Source organism: Lampetra fluviatilis, chromosome 17 (assembly GCF_964198595.1).
Source record: "Lampetra fluviatilis chromosome 17, kcLamFluv1.1, whole genome shotgun sequence".
Lineage (NCBI taxonomy): Eukaryota > Metazoa > Chordata > Hyperoartia > Petromyzontiformes > Petromyzontidae > Lampetra > Lampetra fluviatilis.
Window position 1 is genome coordinate 1,616,665 of NC_136291.1, and position 12,774 is coordinate 1,629,438.

Below are 12,774 nucleotides of genomic sequence, written 5' to 3' on the forward strand. Positions count from 1 at the left end.
CCACGTGTTTACCCCATCCTCACACGTGACACGCGTGTACAGGTACCACACCTGTATTGCGTACTCACACGTATACCACGCGTGCCATATACAGATAGTCGTTACTGGTTTGGCTGTGAGCGGGAATCGAACTCGGGTTGCCGGATTCGTAGCGCTGCACCACCGCTCCCCATACACGTGCCACGTGCAGACACACACACATAGACACACACTCACATAGACACACTCACATAGACACACTCACATAGACACACTCACATAGACACACACGCATAGCACACACATGCATAGCACACACACATAGACACACACTCACACACGCAGATAACCTCTGATTAGCACGGTTGGCTGAGTACGGTGCGAAAGAAGTTCAACATGCATACGCACAGCACATGCATAGTCACACGCACGCATGCCACACTCCCACACAAAAATATACAAAGATCTCCTGTATAGCCTTAACAGGCTGTTGGGCAAGTGTTGTTAGCGAGCACCTATGAAGGCCAGCAAAGCACAAGAGGGGGTGGGCGGTTAACATCACTCCTGGCCGCCTTTGTATCCCTAGTGGCGATGTTTACACATCGCACCAGGTACTAATTTGAGGCTGAGTCGACCTACGTGAGGCCATGGATCGGTTCAGATAATCGTCACCGGTGTTGGCTGTGAGCAGGTATCGAACCCGGGTCGCCGGGTTCATAGCGCAGTTCGCTAACCGCTACACTACCACTACACACACACACGGAGACACAAACAAAGACAAAGATCACCTGTATAGCCTTAACAGACTGTAGGAGCAAGTGCTGGGAGCGAGCATAAGCATAGCACACTCACACATGCATACAGCACGTGCACGGATATAACGACACTCACACACGCGTACCACACACTCATACACACATACTACCCACTCACACACACATACCACCAGCTACTAATTTTAAGGCTGAATCGACCTAGGGGAGGCCCAGAACTGGTTCAAATATTATTGCGATGGGCGTGAGCGGGAATCGAACTGGAGCGCTGCCGGGTTCGCTCCCCATCATAGACACGCACTCGCTTCTACACACACACACCTGCTTGTACACTCACTGACACAAACCTGCTTCTACACACACGTGCTTGCACACTCACACAAATCGACATAAATAATGCATCTCCATGGATGATCGGGGATGATGGTGAATCCGTTATTAAACCAAAACACTATGATATTGCACAGCGTATATATGGCAACATATACAACACGTTACGACATTGCCACAACCCATGGTGGGCAGGATGTGTTTACCAGTGGCGGAGGTATTGTGACGTTTTTGTTTGTATCACCGATTGTGCCGAATTATAAGACGCATCACAACACTCGTGCCCGGTGTCAATACTGGACCTCTGTGAAAAAAGCTTCATAGCTCATCAGATTCCTCCAATCTAAATGAATATGTCTGACTGACATAAATAAACCCAAAGTTCACCGCGTGTAACCTTTAACGGACCGTTGGGGCAAGTGCTGTGAAGTCCGGTACGCGGCCCACTTTAGTGGTAGCTTCTTCGATTCGTCGTTTGCTCCGAAGAAGGGTTATTGCCCGAAACGTCGTTTCATTTACACGTGCATTCCTTTGTAGGGCAATGGCCATCTGTGAATTGTCACAGCGGGCGGAGCTTCCAACTCGCAAATTGGAAGGTCGTAAATTCCCATCCCGGTGACGGGGTCGACTGAGCCCATCATCCCTCCTGGTGGGTGGGTCGATAAAATAGTTACCACTGGAGAGCCTCGCCTCGGCCATGGGAATGTGGAATCTCCACCGCTGTAAACGGTGGCGTCTGAGCACCAATGTCTCAATGCTCATCGGGAGCAGAACACAACAAAAAAAACCACGTTGGCTTCACGCCCAGCCTCAGATTTTAAAACACGGGGGCGGGTAAGTGCTTCGTGCGTCTTATAATCCGCAAACAATCACGCGAACATCTCCAAATCGCCTTCCACCCCCCCCCCATTTCTAGTGTTTATTTATTAATTAAAGAATGAATGCGTCGCCGCGTTCCTATGCGCTGATGTAAGTGACACAATGGGAAGCCCTGTTGTTGTTGTTGCTGCTGCTGCTGCTGCCGCGATCCATTCCTCTTTTGTTGAGACGGAGCGAGGATTCGCGACGACTGCGGAGAGATGCGCGCCACACCACCTGAGAGAGTTGAACGCACAACAAAGGCAACGATGCCTCCCTCCCTCCCACGCCACCACCACCACCTCACCAACCACCCCCCGTATATAATAGAGACCGCTGTTTAAGGGGCTCTTGAGCGAGCACCTTTCTGAACGGTGCTGGAGTGTCGCGGGTGGTTTAGGCAGCATCGTGCCCCCCGGTATACAAACACAAAGATATCTCTCCTCCACCCCCCCCCCCCGTATAGGCTGTGGGGGGCGAGCAGCATCTTTGAAGGACGTAACGGGACCAGGCCCGGCCGCCTTTGTCTCCCCTGCGTGGCGAAGTTTGACACGTCGCATCAGGCATACTCATGTTTAAGGCCGAGTCGATCTAGGGGAGGCCCAGCAACGGTTCGGCAGATAACCGCCGTTGCCGGTGTTAGCCGGGAGTGGGAATCGAACTCGTGTAGCCGGGTTCCCGAGCACAGTGCGCTAACCACTGCGCCACGGCTCCTCTTAGACACACACACGGCATAGCCTCAACAGACTGTTGGGGCAAGTGCTGTTAGCGAGCACCTATGAAGGCCGGCACGGCGCACGAGGGCGGGGTGTGTGGCCAGCACCACGCGCGGCCGCCTTTGTCTCCCCAGTGGCGATGTTTACACACCGCTTCGGCAGACACACACCCAGACAGACAGACACACACACCCAGACAGACACACACACGCACTTTCGCACGTGTCCGAACAATGGCCGTGCGGGATAATAACACGCGATGGATGGAGTCCGTGGACGCCATGATCCCCGCGCGCCCTGTTTGTTCAGCTGCGTGCATCAAGGACGCGGGCGTCGTGGCGATGTTTAATGGAGCCTACGTGGGACAGGATGATGTCTCACCCGTCTGTCTTTCTGTTCGTCTGTCTCTGCATCCTGGCTGCGTATCTGTGTCTCTGTTTTTCTGCCCATCTCCGTCTGCCTCTGTCCCTCCGCCTGTCAGTGAGTCTATCTGACCCTCTGACCATCTCCGTGTCCGTCAGGCTGTCCCTTTGTACGTCCGTCTGTCCGTCAATCCAGCCGTGGGCAATGCTCCTGTTTTGACGAATACTCAGTAAATCCTCCCCCCCCCCCCCCCACTGCTAAATCCAGGGCTTAGCTTCTCCCCGCATATTTTCCCGGTCGCTGCTCGACTCGAGTCCCGTTGGCACTGCGCCACTTCGCTGTGTTTTATCCGCCCGGCGCTCCGCTGGTTGTTGTGAGCGTCGCGCCTCCGCCCTCCGCTGTTGTCGGAGGGCGACTGCCTCAGGCTGCCCGGTAGCGTCCTTCACGAGCCTCCTCCTCCTCCACAGAGGCCAGACAGACATGGAATTCCGTGGGCAATCAAAATGGGCCTGCTGTTTTCTCTCAGTCTAGCCAGACAGAATATCAGAATGGTGGTCAACACATCTACGCCGCTATATAAGGAACGAAACAGTTAGACTTCTCCACAAATCTGTCTGTCGCCTGATGAAGCTAGTTGTAATTACTGGCGAAACGTCGTACTCGGTTTGTAAATGTTGTGGCTTGGCTCTCCAACACACCGGTGTGCTGTACTAGTGACGAATTGGCCACGTTCTGTTTACGTGACAACCCTTACTAGTTGGCTGTGTCGGGTGGTGGCGGGTTTTAACGGCACATTTATATATTTACACCATCTAACCCAAAAACCTCTATTATGGATACATTTATTTAGACTGGAGGAATCCGATGAGCAATGAAGCCCTCTTTTTTCACAGATGTGAAAGGAGGTCATAGCCAGGATTTTCGCGGAAGGTCTGAACTCGGAACCACACACAGCCAGTCCTGAACGGCAAGCTTATCTTGCGTTCGAATGGGCCCCTAAGTGGACGCCCACCATCAGCACCACGGTGGAAGAATGTCAGGCGCCATCCAACAGATGACACGCCAAGTCCAAATCGCTGTTGCGTCACTGCATAGTCCAGCAGATGTTCTTGCTTGGACCCGGCGTGCACCCGTCATGTTGTTGCGGATACGCCGCCGATGCCAGAACAGCGCACGTGCCGCACAGCCACAGGCCTCGTCTCGTTACGGATCAGCCGATCTGACCCATCCCTTCCGATCACTCGGGCCCGGGTGCTGGCGTCATGTCTCTAATAGGGCATTCAAGTCGCATATTATGACGACTCTATCCCGAGGGACCACTTTAGCCGACATTTGGTGCACGAGGTCATAGAAGGCCTCTGATTCATCGGCCTTGCCTCGACTAAGTGACGGTGGTGCTTGTGCCAGGCTAGGTGCAATTTTACGTCTAAGGCAGATGACACTAGCACGCAAACAAAGACGAAGATGCCCCTTATAGCCTCAACATACCTTTGGGGAAAGTGCTGTTAGCGAGCATCTGTGAAGACCGACACGGTTACACGAGGGGATTATTGGCCAGTACGACGACCCGACCGCCTTTGTCTCCCCAGTGACGATGTTTACACACCGCACCAGGTGCTTATATGAGACCGAGTCAAACCTAGGGGAGTCCCAGAACCGGTTCAGATAATCGTTATTGGTGGTAGTGGCCGTGAGCGGGAATCCAACTCGGGTCGCCGGGTTCACAGGGGGGGGGGGGGGGGGGGGGGAACTTGTGAGCTCCACGATGCTCCTTCGAGCAGCTGGAGATCGCTGTGAACGCAGTGAAGGCTCCCTAAATAGCCGGGACTGGCGGCTTGTTTTTAATTGTTATTTTAAATGCGTAGGCCACAAAACATTTCACCCGTTGCTGCTGAAATAAATGAATACTCGCTCCTTCGACCGCAGATTTATTAATCTTGCTCCCCCCCTCCACCACCTCACTCCCCCCCCACCCCACCCACCTAGCACCCCGCCCGATATTATGAATTGTATGTATCGTGTATCTCGAGACACACCTGATTAAGGGGAGAGGCGGCGAGTCGCGTCCCATCCCGGGGTCGTAAATTCCCCCCCCGCACGCGGCAGCCGACACGTAGAGACCACGTGCAGGGCTGCATGCGGGGCGCAGGGTGCAGGGCGCAAGACGCAGGGCGGAGGGTGCAGGGCGCAGGGTGAAAGACGCAGGGTGGAGGGTGCAGGGCGCAGGGTACAAGACGCAGGGTGCAGGGTGCAAGACGCAGGGTGCATGGTGCAGGGTGCAAGACGTAGGGTGCAGGGTGCAGGGTGCAAGACGCAGGGTGCATGGTGCAGGGTGCAAGACGCAGGGTGCAGGGTGCAAGACGCAGGGTGCATGGTGCAGGGCGCATTGTGCAGGGTGTAGGGTGTAATGTGCAGGGTGTAAGAGGCAATATAAAGAGTGCATGGTGCAGGGTCCAGGGCGCAGTTGTCAAGCGAGTCACCGTGACCGAGCGGGGCAGCACCTCGCGGGCGATGAGACGGTGATGGCGAGGAGATGGTTGGTGTTGGCGATAGTGATGGTTGGTGATGGTGATTGGTGGTCGTTGTGGTGGTTGCTGCCGCTGTTGGTCCTGCCGCTGCTGATGCCGATGATGCGATGGTGAGCAATGTGACAGCTGCTGCTGCTACTCATGAGGATGCTCCATGTGGTGGTTGCTACTGCTGATGCAGCTGCTGCTGATGATAATTATCTTCATAGATGATGATGATGAAAAATGTGATGGTTGCTGATGATGATGGTGATGATACACCGGTAGCTGCAGAAGCTGATGATTACGGCGAATGTGATAGCTGCTGCTGCTGATGATGAGCTGGTTGATGCTGCTGATGACGATTATGATGAGTGAACGTGTCCGAGAAAATCTCATTGAGTCTCACGAATTATTTCAAGGGGGTCTTGCGTCGAGACGTTTGTCCTGGTTCTACGACCGTGGCTGAATCTATTCGAGAAGGTTTCACCGAGCCTCCAGTCCCGCTCTCACGAGGACGCTGACACAATTGGGGATGATTGGCCAATTCCATTCGCGAGACTTCCACGTAATGTGTGAAGGGAACTGGAGAAAATCAATAACAATCCCACAACAAACAACACAAACGAGCTGGTCACTCCCTCTAAGCGCCGCACAGATGGATTTAAGAACAACGCCCCCCCTCCTTCCCCACGTGCCAGCCCACGCCCACGCCATCGCAGGGACGATCCCAGCGATCGACGGCACGACGAGACGCGCGACTGGTCCCGCTTGCTGTGCTGCCACCTCCTGGTGTGAAGATCGCGAGGCGTCAGTGCATTTCCGCACAAAGTCTCATCCGGCGTGAGGTGGGGAGAAGAGAGAAAGAAACGGGGGGGGGGGGGGCTATAGACCCCCCCTCACTCTAACCCTGCCCCCCATACCCACCTCCACCCCTCCCTCGAGGGAGGTTTTCATTTGTGAAGCGAAGGGAGATTCTATGGTTCCGAATCGACATCATCAGCATCATCATCAGGAGCGGAAGCAGTAGTCATTGTCTACCCACTGCTGGATGGATCAGCATCGTCATTTCTACTGGAGGAGGAATTCGACGAGCTACAAAGCTCTGTTTCACTGACGTCCAGGAGGACGACGGTTCCCGCTCCTGCACCACGTTGCCACTCGTCAGCGCGTGGCAACGCTGGGACGATGTCATCTCATCTCGCTGGACGGATCGCTCCATCCCCGTCGTCCGTGGTGGACGCGTTCCACTCCATCGGCTGCCAATCGGTCACCGGTCTCGAGAGTAACCCCTCAGTTGAGTGAAATCTGCGCGAGATGCAGATGGTTGGGGGGGAGAGAGGGTGGTGGTGCTGGTATTGCTGCGAGGTTGTCATGGATGTGGTGGCTGGGATGGTCGTGGTATTGGTGCTGCGCTACGAACCCGGCGAGCCGAGTTCGATTTCCCGCTCGCGGCTAACATCACTTACGATCCCCACTGAGAGAGACAAAGGCGGTCAGATTGTGGTGCTGGCCACTCATACCCTTGTGTGTGCCGTGCCGGCCTTCATAGGTGCAACTCGCTAACAGCACTTGCCCCAACAGTCTGTGAACTCTATATGGGGTAGCTTTGCCTTTGTGCATGGCGAGGCGAGGCCTGGCTGCGAGCTTTACAATGAAAATAAATAATGAATTAAATTTAATAAAACATTTGCCAGGAAGGCAAATAATACATGTGCTTTGAAAATTGCGCTGAGCGGATGTTTGTGAGAGATGTCTGCGAGGGAGGGGGCAGTGATGGGGGGAGGGGGGCAGTGGTGGTGGGGGGTGGCAGTGGTCGTGGGGGGGGCAGTGGTCGTGGGGGGGGCAGTGGTGGTGGTGGGGGGGCAGTGGTGGTGGGGGCCATTACCCGAAACGTCGCCTATGAAATATGTTTGTTTATTCTAAGACCACACACACACTGTTGTTGTTGCTATTGACACGGAACGTTGAGTTGTTGTTTGTGCTTGTGCAACACTGCCAACGCAGCAGCAGCAGCAACACATAACCGGTTGCGAAAATATCTATTTTTAATGTTTGGTGTTGTTACTTCGCGAGTTTTCGTGTGCGAGGAGTTATAATCCGCGCGGCTGCGTGGTCCTGCATCTCCACGGCAAGCTCCTCCGTGGAGGCAAGCCTTGAGACTCAGTGAGTCGGTACCCTGCTTAGTCCATTGCCCCGACAGTGTGTGTGGGAGAGAGAGTGAGAGAGAGAGAGTGGAGAGAGTGGGAGTGAGTGGGAGGGGGAGAGAGTGGGAGGTCGGAGAGTGAGAGGGGGGAGACTTTTTGATGTTTTAAACAACTTTTATTGCCGCCAGCTAGCCACAGCACTGGAGGCGATTCCGATACGAAATACACAAAGTCACCAACAAACAAAAAAACAAACACTGTACATCCACGCGCTTTGGCGCTAAATGCGCCGCGCACAACACGAAAGAAAAGTCACGTGGTGGTGGTGGTCATCGCGCACGCCGCGGTGACGAGCGAGCGCTTCAGAAGGTGAACACGAGGGTGCCGTCCACGCTGCTACAGAGGGCTTTTCCGGCTCCCCAGCGTTCGAAGAAGACGTGCACATCACTTACATGTGTGTGGTACGCGTGCTCCAGCCAGAGGCGCGCCTTAAGCAGACCCCTGACCACTGGAAGCACAGAGCAGCCGTCAGTGTCACCTTCCAGCATCTTTTTCCTCGTTCTGTACACCGCCAACTTCGCCTGAGCACAGGCGAAGTTGGCGAGGTCATTGCGCTTGTTAGCCAGGTAAGGCACCACCGCATATACGAAGCTGCTGTTGTAGAAGGGCACCCCCAGTTTCCTGAAGATGTCCCCCAAAAGGCGGAACATTGGTTTGAGCCGCTGGCAGTGTAAGTACTGGTGGGGCAGATCCTCCCTGGCACCGCAGGAAATCCACAAGTCTGTTACCCCTGGCGAGATTCGGCTGAGCCACACGGCCGATGGCAACGTGCAGTGTGCCAACCTCCGCTGGAGGTCACCGCACCGTTTGGCCACGGGAGAGACTTGCACATTTGTTTCCACTGGGGGGTGGCCGCAATGAGGGGAGAGAAATGTTCTCTCTATTTTGTGAGGGGGGAGAGAGTGAGAGTGGGGGAGAGAGAGGAAGGGGGAGACGATCTGTAGGAAGGATTCTGTGGATGTTTGTTTCTCGTGCGCGTTCCGCGTCACTTTAATCTAATCTCACTCCCTTTGTCTCAACGTCTCGTCTCACGTTTCACTCTCCTCACTCCCTCTCGCTCTCTCTCTCTCTGCCCGTGTCTATGTTTATCTCCGTCTCCCAGTGCGCGCACTGTGATCTCTGGCCTTGCTTTATGGCTCGTTGTTTACGCGCTTACGAAGAAAGAAGGGTCGTTGCTCGAAACGTCGCCTGCTATATATTGTTTTTTTTTAATGGCCGTTGCGTCGAGTATATTGGTAGTTGTTTGTTTAATGCCAAACGAGGGCAGTGTCCGTGCCTTCCGCGTGACTGGACACGTGTTGTCCTCCCCATGCGCCTCCGATGAGCGCCGTTGGCTACGTACGGTGCGAAACAAGTTCAACTTACATACAGACACGAGTATGAGCAGTTTGTACTGATGTCTCTGTGGGTCTCGATGGATCTTTGTGGGTCTCCGTGGGTCGATGGATCTCTTCCTTACGATATGCGGAATCCACGAAAGCTTTCCACTTTGACGGTATCTAGATTGAAACTTAATTTCTTTCGAACAGTTTTTTTGTGTTTCGTTGATGTTATCCTTGCTCGAAGCCTCCGATTATCGCGGTTGGCTACGTACGGTGCAGAAGAAATTTGAACATACAGTCCACGCATACATACGTTTTCTTGGGAGCGGTGGACAAGCCACGCGACACCTCACGGAATCTCACGTCCTCGTAACAGGGCAACCCTCTCGTTTTCCTGAAACTGGCTCTTAGCGAAACAAAATTTAGTTTTGATAACTTTTTTTCAACAAAGACGGCGGTCACTGCATCGCGCGGCGCTTTCAGATGCGCTGCTGCGGCCGTCTGGAACGCTCTTCCTTCCGATATTAAGAAGCCACTGGGAGCTATGATACACTTTTGAATTCTCGATTGAAAACTCATTTCTTTAGAACTGCTTTTTGCGTTTAGTGTTCTTGTCCTTCCCCTGCACCTCCGATCATCACGGCTGGCTACGTACGCTGCGAAAGAAAACACACAGACACACCACCCAGAATGAGTCTCGCGACTGCTTTTGGGGAGGTTCCTGCCAGGTTGTCCAAGTCGGGGGGTGGCGATGTTGCCACCACGACTGCTGCTGCTGCTGCTGCTGGAGTGGCTTGTGGGTACATGCTGTGCACCATTGGGGTGTATGGCCAATTCTAGTTGCGTTGTAACCCAGAGGAAACCAATGCAGACCAGGGGGAGAATGAGCCGACTCCACACACTCCATCAAAGACAAAGATCCCCCGTATAGACGTAACAGATGTTTGGGGCAAGTGCCGTTAGCGAGTAGCACCTATGAAGGCCGGCACGGCACACTACAGGGTGGGTGGTCAGCACCACGCTCGGTCGCCTTTGTCTCCCCAGTGGCGATGTTTGCTACACACCGCACCAGACACTCATGTGTATGTATGTATGTTGAACTTATTTCGCACCGTACGTAGCCAACCGTGCTAATCGGAGGGTGCGGGGGAAAGATAAATCAACACAAACATATTGGGGAGGCCTAGGACCGGTTCAGATCTATCTGACTGGTGTTTGGCCGTGAGCGGGAATCGAACTCATGTCGCCGGGTTCGTAGCGCAGTGCGCGAACCACACCACTACCGCTCCCACGTACACACACCAACACTGAAACGCACACTCACACACATACGCACTTACTCTCACTCTACAGAACAGGGAGAAAACTTACGAACTCAGACAGACGCCCGAGTCGGGAATCGAACCCAGGTGCCCCTCCTGGCTGCTCCCAGCCGCTCTACGCGTTAACATTCGCGATGGTTGTGCCCATTACCTCGCGGGGACATTGTTTAACTGCCTCTCTCGTAAACGCGAGCCGCCCAGGAAAAATCATTCTGTCCAGGACATTAGATGGAGACTCGTATACTTTGCGAGTGTGCCGCATGTGTGGGCACGTTTGTGTGTGTGTGGTCACGTGTGTGTGTGTGTGGTCACGTGTGTGTGTGTGGTCACGTGTGTGTGTGTGTGGTCACGTGTGTGTGTGGGCACGTGTGTGTGTGTGGGCACGTGTGTGTGTGTGTGGTCACGTGTGTGTGTGGGCACGTGTGTGTGGAGCGGTGGTGGAGCGGTTAGCGCGATGCTCTACGAACCCAGCGTTTTATCATTACTGGTCCTAGGCCTAACCCTAGGTCAACTCAGCCTCAAATGAGACACCTGGTGCAGGTGTAGACACATCGCTATTAGAGAGACAAAGGCGGTCCGGAACAGCCGCGTGAAGAAGGCGACACGAGGGATTGCTGCGGCTGCTCTCGGCAGGAGTTGCGACTTTGAAACTGGGGCACGTCCCCTCCTCCTCACCCTCCTCACCCCGTCTCCTCCTCCTCACCCCGTCTCCTCCTCCTCACCCTCCTCACCCCGTCTCCTCCTCCTCACCCTCCTCACCCCGTCTCCAGATAAACATCGTACTCCCCGGGTGAGATTGGCCTCGCTAATCGCTGTACAGATCATAGCCGTCTTAAGCCTTAATTCTGATATTCCCAGATTAACGGTGATCGGTTGAGTTTATTATAGATTAATATAATTAATAACAAGGGAGATACAGTATACCCTTGGGGAGGACTTACGTTCAGCGACACTCGTTAGCAAGGTGTGCTCAGTTTTCGATGTTTTTATTTAAGCACAGGTCCCAAATGTCCGGTTTCCTTCGATTCAACAAGGTTATTGGTACAGTTAAATTTCGATTTAAAGCTTTCGTGACTGCAGGGATTCATCTTCTTGGTTCTTTCGGTAAAGTCACGTAGAAGGGAAATAATACAATAATGAAAATTAAACATAATAAAATACAATTCTCACGACGTTTCGGCCACAACGCAAGCAGCCGTCCTCAGGTGAAGAACAGGTCTGTCGGAAAGACAGCGTCTGAATGAACACCACCAATTATGGCAGCGTATATTTAAGCTGGGTTAGGGGAGGAAGGGTTCCATAAATATGCTAAATTCCTCTGTTGATATGCAAATTCATTTTTCAAGGCACCCTTCCTCCCCTAACCCAGCATAAATATACGCTGCCAAGCTTGGTGGTGTTCATTCAGACGCTGTCTTCCCGACAGACCTGTTCTTCACCTGAGGACGGCTGCTTGCGTTGTGGCCGAAACGTCGTGAGAATTGTATTTTATTTTGTTTTATTTATATTATTTCCCTTCTACGTGACTTTACCTATTGGTACAGTTGTTATTATAGCCTTAATATTATAGTTACCATTGTTGTTCTAGTCGTAATACTATTTCTAATATTGTTATTATAGTATGAATAGTATTGTTAATATTGCTATTATTGTATTGATGGTATTGTTACTTCTGTTATTATCGTATTGTTACTATTGTTATTGTAGTATTAATATTATTGTTACTCTTATTATAGTATTCATTGTATTGCTATTATAGTATTAAGAGTATTGCCACGATTATTCTTCTGGGGCAATAGGGACGATGATGGGAGCGAAAATCGCAGAGTGAAGCAGCGATAGATGTGAGAAGCAGAGAGAGAGAGACTTTTGACTTTTAAACAACTTTTATTGCCGCCAGCAGCAACAGCACTGGAGGCGATTCTGATACGAAACACACAAAGTCACCAGCAAACAAATGAAAATTAACGCTACAAATCCACGCGCTGTGGCGCTAAAAGCACCGCGCACAACACGATAGAAAAGCCACGTGGTGGTGGTGTTGGTGGTAATCGCGTACGCCACGGTGACGAGCGAGCGCTTCAGAAGGTGAACCACGAGGGTGGGGGGGGGGGGTCGGTGGTGGGAAGCTCACTACCGATTCAGATATTCGCTTCGGTCGTGCGGTGCGCCCACCGCTGCACCACCGCTCGCCACGGGCACACCCTCACCCTGGCTGGGCATTGCCGCGGGTATCGCTCAGATTTAGGGGCCTTCCATAAATGACGTCATGCACCTAGGGGGGGGGGGGGGGGGTCAGACATTTGTGACGCCGTGTGACGAAGGGAGAGGAGGGTCAAAAATCGTCCAAAATCGCGTGACGTCATTTATGGACGGCCCCTTAGATGTCTCGAAAGC

The 12,774-nt window shown here is 53.0% G+C and overlaps 1 protein-coding gene across 1 annotated transcript in view; it reads left to right on the forward strand.

The window, feature by feature from the left end:
* LOC144936968 (uncharacterized) overlaps nt 1-12,774 on the forward strand; it is a 111,696-nt gene that overhangs the window by 55,229 nt on the left and 43,693 nt on the right. The window lies entirely within an intron of this gene.